Source organism: Panonychus citri, unplaced genomic scaffold (assembly GCF_014898815.1).
Source record: "Panonychus citri isolate SS breed McGregor unplaced genomic scaffold, ASM1489881v1 Contig00140, whole genome shotgun sequence".
Lineage (NCBI taxonomy): Eukaryota > Metazoa > Arthropoda > Arachnida > Trombidiformes > Tetranychidae > Panonychus > Panonychus citri.
In genome coordinates, this window is record NW_026515545.1 from 2,924,673 (window position 1) to 2,947,351 (window position 22,679).

A 22,679-nucleotide genomic window follows, 5' to 3' on the forward strand; every position below is an offset into this window, starting at 1 on the left:
GTCATAGAACTTCAACTTTTTATATCTTTCGCTCAGTTCTTACTTTCAGAATTTCAGTTTCAGTTTAATGTCAAACTTTCATCTAATCACTTGGATTCTTATATATGAATATATATTTATTCAACTCTACTAATTATCAAGTTTATCCAATTGTGATCGGTGTGTGTGTGTGTGTTTAATCAATAACAATTTAATCACTAATTGTTTATTAAATATTGAACGATTAAACTTTTCATCAATATCCTCATTCTTCATGATTCTCATTAATTCATCGGTTTTGTTAGTGTCAATTTAATTGTGAATTTAATATCTAGATTATAATTACTTTATCACAAAAAAATCTATTCTATTATTAATAATAATAAGGTGAGTTGTTTCTTGTATTAATTATCTAATCATTGGCCTTTAATTAATTGAGATTAAATTGGGAAAATTAGATACAACCATTTGATATGATTATGTGTTAATTGTGAATTCAAATTGCATGAATCTTAATTATTTGAAACCAGAACTCTAGATAATAAATAATGATAATAGAATAACAATTTTCCTTTTTAAAGAATTGATGTAATATTTATGATTTACATAATCAGATGATTAATGTTATCAAATTAAATGTTATTAATAATTGATAAACTTTTCCTTAATTTTTATTAAAAGCAATTCTCATGTAATTCTGAGTTAATAACATGATTGATTTCAAATAACTTTTAAGATTAAAATGGTTTCCTTTTACAATAGAAACAAAGAAAATTTCAATCTACCCTGAAGGGATTTCCATTGAATAGTAGAGATAAAAGAAAGTATTACTTAATGAATATTAATATTGTGCAGAAAGAAAAAAAAATTATTCGATAAACATGAAAGATTTTATCGTTAAAACTTTAATTCCGATCAGAACATTTTCCATGGAACCATGGAACTTGGACTTATCGATATATCGAGAGAAACTCGAGCAAATGATTTGATGCTGAGCTCATTAGATTGGTGGTAAGAAAAAGTTGACATGAATTTTCAATGAACTAAATTCAATGAATCACATGAAATGAATACTCGATTCCTTTGAGAAGACGGAGTAACTTTTTAATTCTTTAAAATTAAACTCTAATTTCTTTAGAAATTTATTCTTTGATTGAACTGAAATCTGAGCCAATATTCATTCACATGATAATCTTATCTATCATATACTTTCATGGTTATCATGTTATTGTCCACTCTTATTCAGCTGACCACCACAATAAGCTATGTATTTATTTACATAACTATGAACCGATTTTTTTTTCTGATCTGTTAATCCAACTGATTTTTTATTCATTTCACCGAGTCTCCTTTTCAATATTAATCTTTATCATCATTCAATGTTTATTCAAAGTGATGATGGTTACATTTTCCATGGGAATCATTTCAATCATGATTTAAACATCGTCCAATCCACCAACCCCACCCACATATATAAATAAGGAAACCTTTTTACAGTTACTTTTGTTCATTCCATGATTTACATTCTCAGGTAATTTTCTTACATTTCTCTCATTCTCCTTCTTTTTTTTCCATGAGGCATAAACATGCAATTTCCATGAGACCTTCTTTCGATTTCTTTCGTTATTTTCGAATGAAAAAAAGAGAGAAAGAAAGAAGAAGACGAAGAAGATAAAAGAGAAAAAGATTCTAATCTTCCAATGATGATTTATTTATATGCGATTTTATTATTCTTTTTTTTTCTTTCCCCATCCCATGAAAATAATTCTATCATTTTCTATCAAGAACTTTAGCTGAGAGAACAAGAAGAAAAAGTAGGAAAATGATGATCAACTTTTCGTTTCCATCTTTTTCTCCATAAGAAACAAAGGAGCAAAAGAATTGTCAAAAATTCGTAATTGATAACTTTTCGTTTTATTTTTTCCAATGATATCTGAACTATCTCAAAGTAATCAACTGAAACTAAGGAGAAGGCGAAGTAAAAACGATGAGCGAGAGAGAGAGAGAGAGAGAGAGAGAGAGAGAGAGAGAGAGAGAGAGAGAGAGAGAGAGAGAGAGAGAGAGAGAGAGAGAGAGAGAGAGAGAGAGAGAGAGAGAGAGAGAGAGAAAGATTTGAAAAAGATGAAGGAAAAGATCAGAACAGAACCGGAAGTCGATGAAGTTTACAGAAAACAATGATTGAGAGGATTGAATTTCCAATGAAAAATGCGACAGATAAATAACCAGAATTTAATAGCTGAACTTTTGTGTTAGGTGAAGAGATGAGAAGAGCGAGCGAGAAAGAGAGAGATGGTAGATGATGATGAGTAAGAAAAGGATAAGAGATAAAAAAGGATGAAAATGAACAACAGGAAAAGGATGAAGGAAAAGAGGATGAGTTACATGGTAAGTGTTATATTGTTCCCAAGGTTATCATTATTTGGAGTTATATTTTTCTTCCTGTGGGTTGAATTTGAAACTACGTGTTACGATTTTATTCCCACCGTGTTTATTTTTTATCACCATGATTCTTGATTATATATTGTTTTTCTCCCCAATTCCAGTACTACTAATACAGTTGAGATGAACAATTTGTCTTCCTTATTAAGTTAACCATCATCAGAAACAATTGAAAACATACACATCCTATTAATGCATGTAAAGTTTACAATCAACACCTCTTAATAGCAGTCGACCCTTTCCAAGCTAATCTCTTGACCACTAACTTTATCCATTGTCCTGTCACATCTAATCCAGTTCAATCATTGACAATCTAATGTTCAACACAAAAAGTTAATCAAAATAATCAGTTTCATTGATGAAAATGTTACTATTTTATTTTCTTTTGTTCCTCATCCATTCAAAAAAAAAAGTTCAGACACTTTAATAAGTCACTATGAGTATGAATATGCAACATGATGATTAAATCATTTGCTGACAGTTTCAAGTAGCTTTATAACGAGTAATAAATTGCCAGAGTTACATGGTGATGTTGATGGTGAAAAATATCATCCAATCAATCATGTGAAATATTACCTGAGTAATTGATACAAGTTGAACTTTTTTTTTGTTTCCTTTTTTTTCATCAGCTCATTTTGTATTCAATGATTGTATTATATTGGTATCAACAATCAATATATATAAATCATCGAGAGTTGATTAGATTAATTTTTCACCTTTAATCATGCAATCAGAATATAAATTTAGGTGAAATTCAACTACAATTGAATCAGAATAATCTATTATCAATGACAAGAACAATCATCATGAAAACTTGAATAGTTATAGTACATTGAGAGATTAAATAAAACAACAAGGTAAATATTTACTGGAATTATATTAATTGAAAGACTATGGAAAACTAATGAACATTTATCAGAATAATCTGAGTACTGAATGTCAACTGATAGTTTATGTGTATTATATTACGAAATAAATTTGAAATTTTACTCTCAACATGATAATATTTACTATTCCCCCTGATTCAGACTATTAATAAATGAAACTCTGAATGGATTGGAAGGCAAGCAAAAACTGGATAAATTCTGAGCTTTTTTGTTGAAAGATTCAACGTTTACCATGATCATTGTAGAACCTTGAAATTACCATGAGTACAAATATCGAGAAAAACTGTGAAATTGATAAACTTTTTTTTCCAATTCAATTTGTATGTACGATAAAAGTTTGATTCTGTTTCCCTTTTTCTTTTCGTTCCATTCAAAATTCAATCTCATGTATCACTTTCTGAATTGATCGCAAAAGTTATGATGATGAAAGAAATATTAATTTCCTAGTTCATGAGAGATAGAGAGTGAGAGAAATGATTGATGAATAGCAATGGAATTGAAATTGTGACAAGGAAGATGTTAATCTATGTTTGATTTAATTGCTCTGGGAAAAAGATTCCAATTCATGGTGATATTAAGATGTATGAGAGAAGAGACGAAAAAAAAAACAAATAAGAAACAGAAAAGGAGTGAAAAAAACACCATGAGGGATAATGAATGAGTAGTAATGAATTTTACAGGAAGAGGAAAATGAGATAATACCTTGAAAAATATTCTAATGAATTGGAAGGGATTGAATTTGCTTTTTCTTCCTATGGTGAAGAAATAATAATAATATTTAATTTTGATCTTTTCCAATAAACTAAAACTGCGATTAAATGAGTTTACGAAAAAGTTTAAAACACTTTTCGAATAAGAAACTATTAGAACTTTTTTTTTCTCTCTCTCTCTCTCTTCGATTTTTCTCTCTCCATCGAAATTGCAACTTTTCTTTTACATCAATAGTTTCGAAAGCACAATTATCCTCTTTCGAAATTAATTGTAGCCATTAATTTGCAACACTTTTCTTCTTCCATTGTGATTAGAACTTAATCAACTATCTAATACCCACACACACCCAAATACCATCATTCTCTTGCCTGCAAATCTAAATTGTTACTGATCTTTATTAATGAGTAAAAAGCTAATCAATACATTTGCTAATGAGAATCTCAATTTAATTCTGTCAACAATTCTGTCAAAACCAACTGATTTAACACCTTGAATAACCTTTGATTATCTGGTTAACCTTTTTTTTTTAATCTTCACCTTGACAATTACCATTGTTATTAACCTTAATCGTCTTTTAAATTGTTAAACAATTAACCAATAATCAATCAATAGGAAAATGGTTAGTAAATTGTTGCAACTTGAAGCCAAGATAAAAAAAAATTACCAAACCAATCAAATATCAAGCAAAACTATTATCATTTATTGTAATCATATTTTGATTGCAACATTTGAAAAGTGATAATGTTGTAAATGATTAACCCAAATATTACAATTAAGCTTAATTTAATTATACTTTATGAATGAAAAAAAAACTAATAATAATGGAAACCCTCTTATATTATTAATAATGTAATATTGCCTAAACAGGGATACATTAGGTTAATGTAATAATAATATGCCAAGTAAAATGCTCAATGTTTTTTTAGTCTTTTCAAACAATCTTGGTTAGCAATTCCCACCGGTGGAAATAATCATTTTCATATAAACTTGATTATCATTGGTATTTGCATTTACTGTTATCTTCATCATTTGCATTTACTCATTTTTTTTTGTTTTTGGGTTTTTTTTATATTAACATTTCTCTTCATTGTAATCATATATATTTATGATTAAGCAAAAGATGATGATGAGGATCAAGATTAGATTGAGATATGGAAACAAAGGAAATGGGATAAGGTTGGGGATAGAAACTTAATCTCGTGTTTATAATGTTAAAAAAAGTTGCTCGTTTACCATTAAAAGGATTATCCCCTTCTCATCTTCCAGAGAATCTCTCTCTCTCTCTCTCTCTCTCTTCCTCCTCTTCACCGTCATTCAATCTTATTCTCATTATGTTGTATTTACATGTTCAAAGTAAAGGAGAAAAAAATTCTGGCCCAAGTTTCATCTTCCGGGAATTAATGAATTGTTCAATAGTTTCAATGTGACTCTTATCAACTTTGCTAATGGATTAATGGTCAATGTGCTTTCAATTTTGTCGTTGAATTTATGTTCCAATTGGATTATTGTTTCTTATTTCCAGTTCAGGATTAATAAAAAGTGTTAACAATTGACTCTCAATAATCAACAAATTACCACCAATTAAACGGATAAAATCAATACTTTACTCATCGAGCTCTGCAAAACAACTGACTGGTAAGTTTGAAAGTTTTTTTTCTATTTATCTTTACTTATTATTATCTTTATTTCAAATGTGATCATGAAAAGTTGATACAATTAATCTGATAACATGATGAAGGTTAAGAAGAAAATTTTCCAATGTGTTTTCTTTCTCTTGTATTATCTCTTAAGCTGAGTAACATGAATTTCTGTGGATAGAAAATGTTAAAATATCTTATCAATGGTAGAAAAGAGAGTGATAGAGATTAGCTTGCGAAAAGATTAACAACTTAAATAAGTTCTGATTGACACCAGAGTTTCTCAGGATTAATCTCACTTACTCAGTTACTTGTTCTCTCTCTCTCCCTTTCTATCTTCCCATTCCTTTGACATTGTTACAACCTAACATGTAAATACGCTCAACTTCATGGGTTATTCAAAATTATTGATTGTTTCAGCTTATAACCATAATCGCCGAAAGGATAAACTTAGATTAGTATTACAATTGTCACAACCCATTAACAACTTGAGTTCATTTTTTATCTGTCTCAATTCATGATTAACTAATGACAATCAATTGTGTAGTTATAGTGAGATTTAAATACAGTGCTGATTTAAGTAACATAAACATAGATAGTCAAGTGATTATACACCATGATTGTAACAATGAACTTTTTCAATGAAATGAGAAAAAAAAATCTCTTGAAAATGTTGAAATTTTCCCCATGAGATGAGATTTTCATCTAATTTTTTTTTCATCCAACAAAAAAACAAATATTATCACTTAAAGTTGACATGTGACAATCAACTAAATTGATAAAACTTTTGACTGTCACTTAATCAATGAGTAAACAATTTATGGTTAGTAAATGAAACTTGGATCAAGCATCATGAATGATGAACCTTCAACTGAAAATTAATAAAACATTGAATTAGATTAACAGTTAACTGATTTATGAATTGTTTGCCTGAAGCTGACAGCATTTAAGTTAATTCAGAAACACATAATAAGTGATGATAATATTAAAGCATCCCAACCCCAACCCCAACCCCAACCTCACCACCACCACCAACAACAACAACCACAAGATTGACAAATGAAAAACAAGCAATATTAGAGCATAAATAATATGATAAACATGGTGATAAGCAGATTCTGTTCTGACCACTCTGAAAAAACTGACCATGACAGTATATATTTAATATAAAGTCAATGGTAAATTACACAAATGACAAAGTCAAGTATTGTTTTTGTTTTCTTGATTCCTTCAGACTTTGCTTTGAAAATTTGATGCTTTTAAAAATGGTCAAGATGATTTTATGAATGTCCACTGTTGATGATTAAATGATGAAACACCAAAATCCCTAATGATGATAATGATAAATTGTCAACAATATAAAATACACATAAACTTTGAAGGACAAGACAAGTTAAAAAAAAACTCCAAAGATAAACAACAAAAGACTCTTGTTAATGTTGAGAAACAAAAACTGGACATTGCAGAAATGTTTTCCAGCTGAATAAGCTGATTGTCCAGAATTTCCTAAACATGGTAACCCAATTTTCATATAATAATAATTATAATAATAGAATATCTGATTCTTGAGGTTTTTTCTTTGCTCATATTTACAGAATCCCCATGAACTTTGGGCTTTTTAGTGATGACTTGAAATGAAAATTAAATTGAATCTTATTCTTTGAATTTCTTTTGCATCTAATATATTTAAATAGAGTAATTAATAGAATTGATTCTTGGTTAAAGAAAACTTTATTCTTTTTTTCTGTGTTTATATTTGTTTGTTGTTCTAATTTCATGGGAATACAGAATAGCAAAAAGACTGGTGAAAATAAGGCTTGAATCCCCAAGAGTTCAATTGGCTCTGAAATCTTTTTCTTGGAATCATGAAAATGGATTAGGAATGAAAGAGTAAAACCAGATGATGAATATAAGAAGAAGACAGAAAGAAAGAGTTTCAGATATTGTCATGATAATGTTCATTTTCACCATCATTATCATGCTTATGATGATAATGATGGTGGTCAACATGATGGTCAAAAATAGGTTGGGAAGGGTAGGAAAAGTTCTTTGATTTTTTCCTTCTCTCTTATTGTTTCTCTATGTTTCTTTCTGAATCTTATTCTGAATCTATTTTCATGATGATGATTTTCACCACTACATCTTCCCCCCTCCTTCTGTGAATAACACTCTACACTTTTGGCTTATACACTTTCAGCTCAGGTAACTTTGATACCAATGAAACTCAGATGACTAACATGATAGTTACATGCAATATAATATTGAACATGATGGATGTTTATATAAATATCTTCATCTGAATAACAATGACCAAAACTGAATACTAGATTATCATTATTCTTATGCTGTCAAATCAAGAGAAAGTAAAAAAAAAAACAACAACAACAACAACATTGTTATTACATTGACGATAATCAATATCTTTACATGGTAAACGAGTTGAACAATTACCTTTCATGATATTGTGATGAAAAGTGTATTAAATATATATTTATTTCCATGTACTCAACTGGAATACAAGAAAATCAGAATTAACAAGAGAGAAGAAGAGGAAAATCATTCCATTCATTTTCATCATCATCAAGTAATTCAAAGGTGTAATCATGCAAAGTTGATTATCTCATTAGATTAATCACCTTTGTTGATTATCAGCGATTAATATTTCCGTTAATTTATTGTAATGATTAGTTATTCAAATTTTTTTCTTCTTCTCAATCATTTTCTGTCATCAACCAATTTACTAACCATGTAAAATTATTATTCATATTTACCTGGTGAATGAAATTGAGTTAATTACAATTCATGATTTGCTATTGTAATTAAATACGTTTTTGCTTGTTTTTGTTTATTATTGTCAAGGTAAATTGATATATATCCACAAAACAATTGAATGAAAACCAAAACAAATCAGATGAGAATTGATTGATCATTACAGTTGATTATTACATTCAGGATTCAGAAAATGATGATGATGATTAAAGATGATGAAAGAGAAAAGATGATTGTAATCATCATGCATCATGATTATCATCTCATCTGATTAGTTTCCTTGATTGTTAGTTGGATTATAACATTTTACTTTTAACCGTAAATCTTATTTGAAGAGATGCTGGTCAAGAATAAAGGAAGTAGAAAGGAGAATGAGTGAGTGAGTGAGAGAGAGAGAGGATAAGGAGGATGAGAAGGTTGATGATTTAGAGTAAGAAAAAGGATAAGATTGTTCAGTTGTAACCTGATTCTGATTCATTTGTTTTTCGTATTATTTGTCTCTCATGTTGGTTTATTGATTCACGGTCAATATGAGAATTTTTCTCCAACTCTTTCTCTTTCATTCGGCTTTTATATATATCTGATTCCATGGTCATTATCCAGCCTCTTTTCTTTTTTACTCCTTCGATTATCCTTAAGGCCTTTCCTTTCAATTGGAAACCAAAGATATAATATGAAGACAAAAAGATGAAGATGATGATGATGATAAAGTTAAGCAACTAAAGATAGTAAGAGAGAGAGAGAGAGAGGATAACAAATATTGCCCAGAAGCCTTATTGGTCGAGGATAATCGTTGTCAGAGAAAGATGAAGTTACCTTTATATCGTAATAATCTGACCATCATTAATCTCTAGCCATTCTAGTCTCTTTGTTTCATCTTTGAAAATCAAAGAGAGATAGAGAGAGAGAGAGAGAGAGAGAGAGAGAGAGAGAGAAAGCTAAAAAAGTTCTAACAATTATTTGGTAATAATTTTCTGTTCACAGGCCAATGAATTTTTACCTTTCTGAATTTCGAAAAGAAATTGAAATTTTTTCATTTATATATCACAGAACGAAATATTATATCCTTTTCTTATATTGGAAATAAATAGTTCCAAATTCATTAGTTCGTTGGATGATTATCTTTCAATTAGGAAGCTGATAGAGAATAGGAAACTTTGTGCCTTCTCGATTGATTTATTTTTTCTTTTCTCTTTGAATTTTTATTCTCATGGAGAATGATATTATCAATGGAACTCATAAAAAGGTTGATTGTCTTTATATTAGATATAAACCAAAAGAGATAATGATTTAGTTGATTGTACATAAAATTTTCATTACCATGTTGAGAAAGTAAACATGATAATGTTGAGATTAATTGATTCTAATTATATGTGGTCAATGATTGTAACTTGGGAACCATTAAAGGCGCAATTTTGGACTTCCTTGATGTTTACAGTTAATTAAATTTTCACCATTAAACTAACATTTATTTATCCAGTTAATTAATATATTTCACTAATATGCATTAAACGAATAAATTTTCATCATTTAAATTACTTAACATCGACTAAATAAGCCATGGAAAGAAGCTATTAACATCATCGATTATCTAATTAAATACTAAAAATCATTAATTCTGTGACAATCATAGGAATTTATCATGAAAATTGATCGTTGAATTACTCGATAATCATTAGCATTATTATTATTATCATGATGGTAATTAAATGTATATGACTAATGATCTGAAAAGTTGTCACCCAAAAGTAACCAAAACATTTCGTAATCTATGTAAATATAATCCCTTCAACAGTTAATCATATGTAAATCATTGATTGACCGATATCATCAATCGATTTACCAACATGATTAAATTTCAGTATATAAATCATTTAATAAGAAAGTTGATGATGATGAAAAAATCAATCAATTCTAATTAGAAGGAAATTCATTCATAACAATTAGATATCATTTGATATCATCTGAAATTGGGTCAACAATGACCAACAAGTAATAAGAAAATAATATGAAGAAACTTGAATAATAATAATTATCAACAATTACCATAGATTAATATTTCCAAGAGTGAAATTTATATGAGCAATTGATTAATTGGTTTATTGAATTTTCTTCATGATAAATCATCACAAACATGGTACTAATTTGATTTATCTATTATCTTGGAGTTTGAATATAATAGTATCTCCAAATTGTAAATTTACATGTACAATTTACCAACTCAATTAGTTGAGTATTCTGATTATTAATTGTCAACAATTTAATTTTCAGTAGTAAAAATTTGACAACTTTCACTTTTCAATGAGAAACAATTAACACTGATATCAAATGAATGGTAAATGTTATCATTATGATGATCTGATAACTACGATGATAATTATCATCATCATCATTAGATTGTTAATTGTTGTTGATAATTTATGGTAAAAGTATGTTAATAATTAAGAAAAACACGCAAAAGAGAATTAAAAAGAGAGAGAGAGAGAGAAAAACAAAAAGAATAAATGAAAAGTTAATGAAGAAGAAAAATAAAAAAAGAAACTAATAATTCTAATGATGATAAAATGATAAACTCTCATTATAATGATGATATTTACCTTCATATATGTATGATAATCATCATGATGATAATTGTAGCGAAATAAAAACATTATTATTATTGTAATGGCAGATTAAGAAGATGATAAAGGAAGATGAGGAGAAGTAAAAGAGAAGAGAAAAAAAGAAAAAATTCTTGTCATCAGCAATATCTTTATATTACTCATTTCTTTTCACCCTGATTATTATACGATGATCTGATTTCAATGGAATCATTTGAATCTTCATGGTTCACCTTTTTATCTTGCCACTAATTCTGCTATTCTAATACTGATAATATATTATATGTGTATTGGTTTAATAAGGAAAAAGAGTAAAAAAAACTCTATTGAGGAGTGGATAAGATCTCTCTCTCTCTCTCTCTCTCTCTCTCTCTCTCTCTCTCTCTCTCTCTCTCTCATTATCATGTGTCTTATTTGTCTGTAACTCTTTTCATGTCAGAATATTTTTCATATCAATCGACTGTCTTAAATGTATTACATTTGATATTAACCTTGCTCATCTTTTTCATCATCCCAATCATAACCTGGTTAATTTATTAGGGATATTAGATGATTCATTTTATTTATTTTCTCTCTTCCAATATCATCATGGCGACTTATCTCTTTTTCCTATTTCATCATGATCATCTTATCATCATCATCCTTACCACTAATCCCAACTTGACTTTATGTAATATCTAATATCTTCATTGATCTTATTGCAATTAACTTTCCTTCATGATAATAATAAATGCTAAAAATGATAATCAACCATAATAATAAAATCAATCGTAATCAGGAATTGAATGACCTCTTCTGTTGGCATGAATGATAAAGACAAGTGAGAGAGAGAGAGAGCGATAAAAAATAGACAACATTATCTCCCTTGACCAATCTGATAATGTTAATCTATCAACTAGTATGCACTATCTGTAACAATTAAGATTAATTTTAGTATTTTCGCTCTTGATAATCAGCTTAACTTTTTCAACGATTAATTAATCAACAAGCGTAAGATTTGTAAACAAGTTAACCTGTTAATTGGATAATTTTATCAATGAATCTAAATCCTACTAAATAATCCACTTGTTTCAACATGGAAAAATTGACAAAGGAGAGTAAAGAATGAAAACTTTTTTTATTATTCTCTCTTTCTTTCCTTCTTTCTCGTTCTCATTTTCGTTCTCGTTCTCAATCATACTGACCAGTGGATATCTTTATATTGTCTTGAATCAATAATTATTTATCAAATCACAGAATGACTAGTATATAAGGTAAAATTATTGGTTTATCATCGTCATGAATCAGAATGAAATAATCCTATCGATAAATAATAATATTGACTTAGAGCTGATAATAAACTTTGACTTGATTAACGATCACAGTCAATCAAGTTATTTCCTATGGTCAATAGATAACTGTCCAGTCTATGGTATTAACATGATATCAAGGATAATAACTTCATAAATATCATTTCTCTCTCTCTTTTGATTTTTTTCTGTGAATTTATGTAACTCCAAGAAGAAGAAGAAAAAACTTTTCCTGCTAGTTGATTGTTCATGATAATGATTATAATACACGAGGATAAATAATAGAAAATAAATATTTTCATGATTGAAAATCATGATAGCATTTCCAATGAATATCATTATAATACAGATGAAACATTGATAATCAATAATAACAGTTACAATTAACTCCAAACTGTAATTATCATGGATTCAATCAGAAGAATAAGCAAAAATAAAATGAAAATATCTATCGGTTTTTCAACAACCCATGAACTTATTGATTCAGTTCATGAAATGACAAATATTAAATACAATGTATCAATATTGTACCATGAATATCAACCAGTTTTGATAATCTCAAACCTTGAATACCAAAGTTAGCTGCTTTTCACTTGCATAATCATCATCATCATAACATTATCAGAATAATAATCCATATGAAAAATATCATGTATTCAATGGACAGCATAGATCATAGTAACATTTTGAATTTTTTTCGATTTTTTTTCCAAAATAATTCAGATTCACTGGTGAATTTGTATCAAATTCATTTTCTCTTTGAAATAATATCTGTCTTTTTGGTCTCTCACCCAATTAAATGAATGATATTCATGTTGAATGTGAAAAGTACTTGAAAATGAGTCAACTTATCTGTCCAGAATTCTGCTTATGTTAACTGTTACCCAATGGTCACTACTGTTGTGAATCAAATGGATTACAGTTCATTAAATGATGGAAAACTATTCAATCTTCTGGGAATCACTTGAATTGAGTTCATTCAGTTGTAATTAACAGTTTGATTGTGTATATGATTTACTCCCAGTTTCAAGTGTGTCATTTTCATGTTATGACTTTTCATCTCTCTCTCTCTCTCTCTCTCTCTCATCTCAATCCATAGGTATCACTTTTTTTGCTCCTCAACAAATTGCACTTAATTTTAATTGCAATCAAAGTTCAAAGCCTTCACCTATCAAATGAAATTCATTCCCGCTCCCACTATCTTTTTACATATACATGTACTGATTTGATACATTTTATTCAATCTTCAATATGAAAACGGTTACCATGAACATCTATCTGAATAAATGTCTATTTTATTTCAAGTAAGTGTAAAGATAATTAATAAAAGATCAATGAGGTTAGAAAACATAAATTATAAGATTTAGTCGGAAAGTTAAATTTCATTTTTATTTCCAAAGGTAAACATTAGCACCGATTAACTCATTTACCTTGAGAGATTCATTTCTTTAAGGTGGATAATATATTTCTTCCACATGATGGATTTCATGATGAAATTATTAATCTCTTTTTCTAAAATTTAACTTGCTTATCATTTAATAAGGTAGATTATTATGCTTATAATTAATAGAAAATTATTCTCTCTTCTTATTTATCTCAGTTAACCTAACATGATAGATTAACTTGAAGATTTTTTTTCAATTCTGAAATATGATAACATGACAGTTTTGTAATAACAGAATTTGAGTTTAAATGTTTTTTTTACCCCAAATAATACTATCAGATAATCAATGAGATTTTGATGATAATGATGATGAAGTCGAGCTATTAATAGATAATTGAAACTTTAAGGGTGATGCTCAGTTTTTGAACTGATTCAGAATCTGTTTCTCCCTGATAATGAACCAATAAATCAATCAACACCCTTAAATAAGATGAAAATGTAACATTAATGTTTCCCTCTTATAATGAGCAGTAGATTAAATTGATTAAAAATGATGAACAGTTTTCCATCCCAAGTAACCATAATGATGGTAAATGATGATAATATAATTTTTGAAACATCGGAAGAAGCGAAAAAAAAATAAAACGATAATCTAATATACGAAATTTTGATTCGTTATATTAAGATAGACATTTAAATAGTTGACACAATAAGTGAATTGGGTTAATCTTACCTGAGCTTTTTCAACCATCTCTTCATGTCAAGATATTTACATGGGATGAAGAGAGGAGAGAAACTTATATTATATAAAAGATGATGAGGATAAAATGTTCATCTCCTCCATTAGAATATAATATTCAGATGAACATGAATATTATCTTATCTTATCATCATCACTCAATAATCTACATCTTTTCCATTCTCTTTTGTTCTGTTCTCTCTTGTTATCCATTAATTAACACTAATTAGCATTCTCTGTACACACACACACACACACACACACTCATCCAGCTCTCTGATAACCTTTCAGTTGATACTTTTTATCTTGAAAACACCTCAGGGAGATTCTTAGGAATCAATAAGAAACTTTGAATAACATCACAAAACAACCGATGGTGACAATGAATGAGATTAAGATTAAGCTAAATAATGATCGTAACAATAATAATAATGATATTAAGTTGAATCTTCCGACCACAGCATTTGATTATTATTATTATTGTATTTACAGCCCACTCAAAGGTAGATATTAATGAAATATTTACCTTTTTCTGGATATATGAAAAGTTTTGATTAAGATTCATCATGTTGGTAAATTCAATTAATCTTATCATGTTTATCTCCCTGTCTCCTATCCAATTCCAGAATTCTGTATCTCTTAAATGTGTATATACTAAACTTACATTCTGATTACAATGATAATTCAAACTTATCATTAACTATTATCATGATTAATAATATTATTATTGCTTATTGTTATCATGATAATTGCTTTTGATTCAATTCCAACTCCTAACATTACATTCAATTGTAACATCTCATTATATTAATGATATTATTTTTGTTTCATTCACATTTTCATCATCATCATCATCATCAGGATATAATTTTTTTTTTTTCATATTCATACTGAGCACTATTATTATCAACAATCGTAATTATAATTATCATCGTTACAATTGCCCTTTGATTACTGATCGATCAGCTGATTAGATGCCAAGGAAATTATTTGTTAATTTAGTTTCAAGATGGATCATTTAATTGGGTCAATATAATAATCAGTATTCAACTATTAGAATGAGAAAAAAAAATCTTAGGTAAAAGTTTTCACTATCTTAGAATTATCTCTTTTAACCTGAATTTAAATTCATATGGTTAATGTTTTGATTCTCTTTTCATGATATATACATGAAAATATTCAGTTTTATCTTGAGAAAGTTTCCTTGAACTTATTCATTTGATACACACAAACTCACTGGTGATAGTGATTCCATGTAATATGCATAAGTATCATCAAGGAAAATTGATTGAGTTCTGAATTTGAATATTTCAAGCATGATTTTTATCTGAACAAAATTGAATTTTCTCCTTGTTCTGTCTCAGAATTTTTTACTCTCTCTCTCTCTCTCTCTCTCTCTCTCTCTCTCTCTCTCTCTCTCTCTCTCTCTCTCTCTCTATCTATCTTTCTCTCTCTCTCTATTTATCTCTTATCTGGTTAAGATTGACGATTAATAATCAATTGAGTTTTAAGCATGAAAAGGTGGCAAAAGGAGAATGATTCATTCTGATGAAAATAATCATCATTTTTCAACCATCATTCAAAAAAGAAGCAAAAGTTATTCAACTAATGTTCATGGGAAAGAAGGAGGAGAAGAAGATGATGATGAGTAAGAAGATAGAAATTGACGATAATTCTGATCATGATGGTGATGATGATGAAAAAGAGGAGGAGAAAAGAATCCAGAGTTTACAAAGGAAAGTTCAATGAGGACATTAAAGCAAAAACACATAAACACACACACACACACTGAGTCGAAAGAGAAGAGGACAACACAATCTCAGAAGTTAATGATGCTGAAAGATGAGGATAAATTGAGCCTGAAAGCTTTGTGTCACTTTCGTCCGAATATTTTGTCTTCTCTTGTCATTCTCCTCTTCCTCCTTCTCCTCCTCTTCTCTCATCATCCTCTTTCTCCTTTCATCATCATCATCACCATGAAATGACCAACTAGAGGCATAGCTTCAATTCCAATATCCACTTCCTCCTACACGAGACTTTTCTCTCTCACTCACTCACTCTCTGCTATTCCTCTTCTGATTCTCATTGTTTTTCATGATGCAAACATGATAAACTGAATTCTTTAGTCTTCTGAAGATGATATTTGGAAAATTTTTCCTAATGAACGTAAAAACAGCATCTAATGGTTTACTAACAATTTTCTTTACCTCATTAATGAAAGATGATGATGAGAATGATAGATATCAGATAGTTAATATTGATCTAGAACTTTTTTCTTCCTTTTTCATTGACTGTATATAATACTTGTATTTGATGAATAACTTTTCCTCAATTTTAACGTCTAATCTGAAGATAAAATATGATTTTCTTTTGAACACAAGAGTCAAAGTGTTAACATTACCAGAGATTGGCAACTGATATCAGCAACTCTTGCAAATACATCATGTGAGAATGAGCCAACTCTCAAAGTTACAACTCGAAAAAAACAGGATAAGAACAAGAACTGCAAAGGAAAGGAAAAGTTAACTTCCGTTGGACAAACAAGTAAACAATAACATCGTCATCAACCTTATCCACCTCTCGAATCATTATCATCAATAGTGTCAATGTTTGATTAAAGAGTTTATTTCTCTCTCTTTCACTCACTCACTCACTCACTACAACTCAAAGAAAAGTTTCAGAAAAGTTCTGGATTCTATGATTTTCTCAATAGTTTCTTAACGATGGATTTCCTGAAAAACTCCAAGTAAACTTGCAAGTAAATATCTGCCTGATAGGAGTATATATTTAATAACTGATGATAAATTGTAGTATTTGAGGTTTTGTCAAATATTAGATGAACTTTTCATCATGAAATACGCTTTAAGTAAGAAACATTGGAATTAAATGTAAAAACAAAGTTTTCAGCTTTTCTCTTTCAATGAACTTTCATCATCATCATATCGATGATGATGAACATAGATTGATGTTTACTGAATTGCTGAACATTGATGAATCTCAAGATTCTAAGTTTTCTCATTGAAGAAAAGTTTCATTTATTTGGATCAACATTTTTCATTCATTTCCATTGCTGTATATACACAATAAACTTGAGAGAACTCGTTAAGAAGAAAAGTTCTAAGAGATAAATTTCATGAAGAAGTTTGTGATAAAAAATTGTGAAGGAAAAAAAATTTCACCCATTCAATTGAACATGATGAAAATAAAAAAAAGCTCGATATTGGAAGAGTAAAAATTGATAAGGTCTATCAATCAGCTCAGATATTATCATAAATTACAAAGAAAAAAAAAATAGAAAAAGTTTTCTCAAGGTAACATGAAATTGTAAACCTGATCAAGCTGAACTTTATCAAGAAAAGGTGAGGTATCAATAACAGATTATCTTAACTTTAGCAATCAATTGATTGATTGATAATGAAGGTGAAATCAATACCAAGAATATGAAGTTAATCAAATGAATGGTTTACGATTTCTACATCATTATAATGATAAAAGTGATTCTTATCTCTTATTGTTTGCGATATTATCATTGTTTATACTTCAATAATCATCATTTATTGTTATTGATTTTTATCGTTATTATTATTATGGTTCCCGTGATGATGTCGATAATGATAATCAGTTATGATATCAGATTATAACGGTAAAAATGAGTGAAAATTGATTAGTTTATAACCTATGATTTCAATTCTGATCCATGATCATTTATCTGATTGTATGAAACAAAAAAAAAGGTGAACCGTTTTGGTGACTTGAAACGTGATATCCTTTTACTATTCATTGACACTTTTGTAAACACGATGACATAAAGGGGATGATAATGATGATAAAAGTGAAGATGACCAAAGACATGATGATTTATTTATCTGGATATGATGAAATCAGGTATTCGCCAAGGTTACAAGTGATGAACGAAGGAGTAAAATTGTTGAAGATCATTATGATTACAATAGTTATTAAGGGTGGAAGATGACGATAGTGATGATGATGTTGATGTGATGAGGTGGTTAGAATGATGAATAAGATCAACATGATGAGAAGTGAAAGTCTTACCAGGAAAAGAATAAGCAAAAAGAAAATCGTGACTTGTCTACATTTCTATTTATTTTCCACAAACAATTTATGATTTTTCTTCTTTTTCTCATTTTCGACATCATCATCATCATCATCATCATCATGTTATCTGTCTGAGTTTTTTTCTCCTTTTTTCCAATTTTCATCTACTTCCAACGCCTTTTCCATTTTCTCCTTTGACCATCAACTTACATTTCCCTTTCAGTTTATCAGTTAACTTATTTCTCTTTCCATGATAAACTTGTATGTATGTAAGGATAAAAAGAGGAATTGAAGATGAACAAGAAGAAGATGATGAGGAAGATGATCTTTCCTCATCATTATCATTCTTTTTCATCCTTTAATCTTTTTTCCTCTCTCTCCTTTCTTATTTTTTTCTTCTTTTCGCTTCAAATAAGCGTCAAATTTTTTTTCTATCTATTGTCATTACAGAACTGGACACAACTTTATCAGGGTATATGAAGACTCTTGTTACATTGTTCAGGTCAGAATTTTCTTTTCTAATTTCTGTTTCTCTTTCTACTCACCAAAATCGCCATGTAATGTTGTTAGTGATATGTGACGATCATTTATTTTCTCTTGAGTTTATCACAACTATTTGTAATAATAACATTTTAGATTCTCGCCTCTTCTTCAATTTCATCTTATCTTTTTCCTTTCTCTCCCTTATATTGATCAATTTTTCATTCTTTCTTTTTTTCCCTTGACCATCATGATTATCATGAAAGGAAACTTGATGAGTCTTACTGAAAGTTATATATATAAAAAAAAGAAAAGTGTCTCGATATTAACTCGAAATCTACTCTAAGGTAACAAAAGCTTTACTATTAAATACTACCTTTAAGTTTCCCTATTGATTCAATCTGAAATCAAGGTTATCAAAAGTTCAGCTTACAGTTAACCCAACTTTGTTTCCATGAACTTGCTACTCATTAAATATCAATTCTTAGACTTGGTCATGAAAACTGGAAATATTTCCAATCTCCAAGGGATTTTTCAGATTTAATCATGAGATTTTAACTCGAAAATTCCAACCATGGTTCTCATATTCATATTTAGTGATAGTTATCATAATTTTCTAAGTTCACTCAATAGATTGGACAAGAACTGTGAATGAAAACTCACATTGAATTAACTTTTGAATAAAATTTAAAACTGTCATTCAAACTGTCAGAAGAATATCAGATAAAATGTTATTAGCTACATCTAATAATTATCTATGACTTGCATTGTAAAGTTAATTGATCCATTTGATAGTGAATTGAAATATCACCGAAAAACTTTGAAAACAATGAACTGAATGTTTATTGTATCTTAAGATTATCCAATTATTATTATGACTTAGATTACAGATGAAACCAAGAGTCTTATTGAGTTACAATCATAATGATACAAAACAGATACAAATGAAATATTAGCTAGATTCCTCTATAGATTAAGTCTATTGGTCATCAATAAGATAACTGGAATGACCATCATGTAATGATAATACAAAAAGGTAACAGAATGAGCAAAATTGTAATGATTGAATCATGTTCAGATTGTTTTGTTGTATTGGTTATTTTTTTTTGCTTCGTTCCAATATCTACATTATATTCATAGAATCAATTTTGATGTTTTTCGGACCATTGGGATGACCATTGAGATTGCAAGAATGACAAAAGAGAGAGAGAGAGAAAGAAAAGAGAAAATGAGTAGTGTGAGGATGTTCGTGAGTGAGAAATCCATATAAGAAGAAAAGAAAAGTTGAAATTACCATGGATTGAATGAGAATCGACAAACAATCAAGCTAAATTGCCTTGGATAAATAGCCAAGGAACTTTTTCCATGCATCTTATTGATTCTTTCCTAAAAATATCCTCTTATGCTTTTCACTTTACTCTCATTTCCAAGTCTCTTTCATCCCTCAATATTAGTGTATCTTATTGTAACACTTTCCTCCCTTTTCAATAACTTTATTACATGAAATCTCAGGTATTATCTTAGGAATATATTAATAGCTGGATTATATTGATTCAATTGTAATGTAAATAAATTTAAATCATTGATAGTTTCTTGTTGGATAAATGTAACTTTTGATTACTAAGGACTAGGTCATGATGATCACTCAATTTTGGATCAAATCGATTAATTCAAACTAAATTTATTTAACATGGAAAACCACAGTTGAAGCCATTAGAGATCATGATTGATTTGTGATTGAAGATCAATTGTTCAATTCGTCTTCTTTCCAGTTAATCGTTCATTTGCATTTTCGTTCAATCGAAAAGAAAGAAATAGAGAAAGAGAAAGAGAAAGAGAAAGAGAGAGATTGACTTTGTGTGAGAATATGAAAGAGAAGAAAAGTCAGAATACACATGGAAAAACACAGAGAATCAATTGTAACTATTCAGAACTTTTGAAGTTGAATGAATATGCAAAGAGTCAAAATCTCTGAGTCAATGAATTTAATGAAATATCAGTCAAACATTCAGACGATTTTCACTCTTTCTTATTAATCGGCTGGAAGTATAATAATATCATGCAACAGATAATTCAATCTTATCCCAAAGTGAGAGTTAAAATTAGTGAAATCAGATCAATACTCAGGGAGAAGTTTAATGAATTAGAACTCAAGGGAAAGTTTTCTTCATCATAAAAGTTGTAATAAATGATGAAAAAAGATTGTTGCAATTACGACAAACTGTTATTCAATTACAATCATGTTTATCTCAACGTCAATTTCAATAACACTCAATTCAGTGAAACGATTCAGTCAATTCAGAGAAATTTATATAACCTGAAAATATAACCAATAAAATATTCTGATGGTGAAAAAGTTTCCTTCTGAATCTTTTTTTTTGTTCAGGTAAATATGATCATTCAGGGTGAAAGCAAATGGATAATATTGAGAATTGGTGGAAGATGAAAAAACTTTTTCCTTCTTTCCTTCAATTCAAATTCAAATTGTCATAAGTCTCATTTTCAATATCAAATTTGATGAAATATTGAAAAATGATACTTGACTGATTGATGAATATGCCTTACAGGTGATTATCATGAGATACATATTATCTATCATGAATTGTATCCACGGTTCATATCTTTATTATTATTCACTGTCGATTACATCAATTTATGAACATTTTGTTTATTTTTTACTTTCCTCCCACCTGATCAACATTTTCCTTAATCTACCATCAGAGATGAAACTTTTTTTTCTGCTATCACATAACGGAAAAATTTTCTCAGACAAAATGATACACGGAAATGCAATATTACCTGTTCACCTTTCACCTCGAGGCCATCGAAATGCAATATATACAAATAATAATATATGTATATATAAAAGAAACAACAACAATGTAGCAAAAATATTATGGAAATTTTTCCTCTTCCTTCTCATCCAAATTAAACTAACCATCTAAATTCATGTTGTGTTCAAATTTTCAATATTTAATATAGAAAATGAAATGAATAAGATTAGATAGTTTTTCATTTCATTTCAATTCTGATTAATATCGTATTTATATTATTTTGAACCCTCTTTTTTTCTGATACATGGTGTCTTTAAATTGATAGTTGATTCATGTGATGTTGAAACTGTTTTTTGTTTTGTTTTGTTTTGTTTCGTTTCGTTTTCTCCTTCACATCTCATGAAAAGTTCATGTCAAAGATTGAGATGAAATTTGAATCAAGTGTTTATCTTGAGTAAATTTAATTTCACCTCGTTTAACAATTTGTGTCAATTTTGATCAATATTAAAAGTGACAACTTTTGAATTTATGTTGAGAGATATTGACGAAACGTTTATTGAATAAATTTCTTACTTCTAGTTATTATAAATACATGTATTTATTGTTGATGTTTAATTTGATATGTTCAACTTTCTTTTTTTATTCTAAATTGATTGTTTCCTACATGTAATATTATCATGGGATTTGGGAGTTAAATTGTGAAGATACATGGTGACGCTGAATGATCACCAACAAAGATAACGTGCATAATAATTCAACTTTTGTTTTTGTCTCTCGAAAGTTCTGATTGATATCGAGTAAAAGAAAAATATTATCATGGTACTTTTTCATCTAATTTTCGAAATTTTATCTCTTTCTTTTCTTTATACGTCTTCGATTCTCTTACTCTCAAAATGAATCATGTTTCAGGATAAGAAAATTTATTCCATACTCAT

The 22,679-nt window shown here is 28.7% G+C and overlaps 1 long non-coding RNA gene across 1 annotated transcript; it reads left to right on the forward strand.

Annotated features, from left to right (window-relative positions):
• Positions 1–77: 77 nt before the first annotated feature.
• LOC128394752 (uncharacterized) lies at positions 78–21,800 on the forward strand. The gene is made up of 3 exons (XR_008326455.1): positions 78–366; positions 5,539–5,651; positions 21,692–21,800. It is a non-coding gene; the product is annotated as an uncharacterized LOC128394752 (long non-coding RNA).
• The last annotated feature ends 879 nt before the right edge of the window (positions 21,801–22,679 follow it).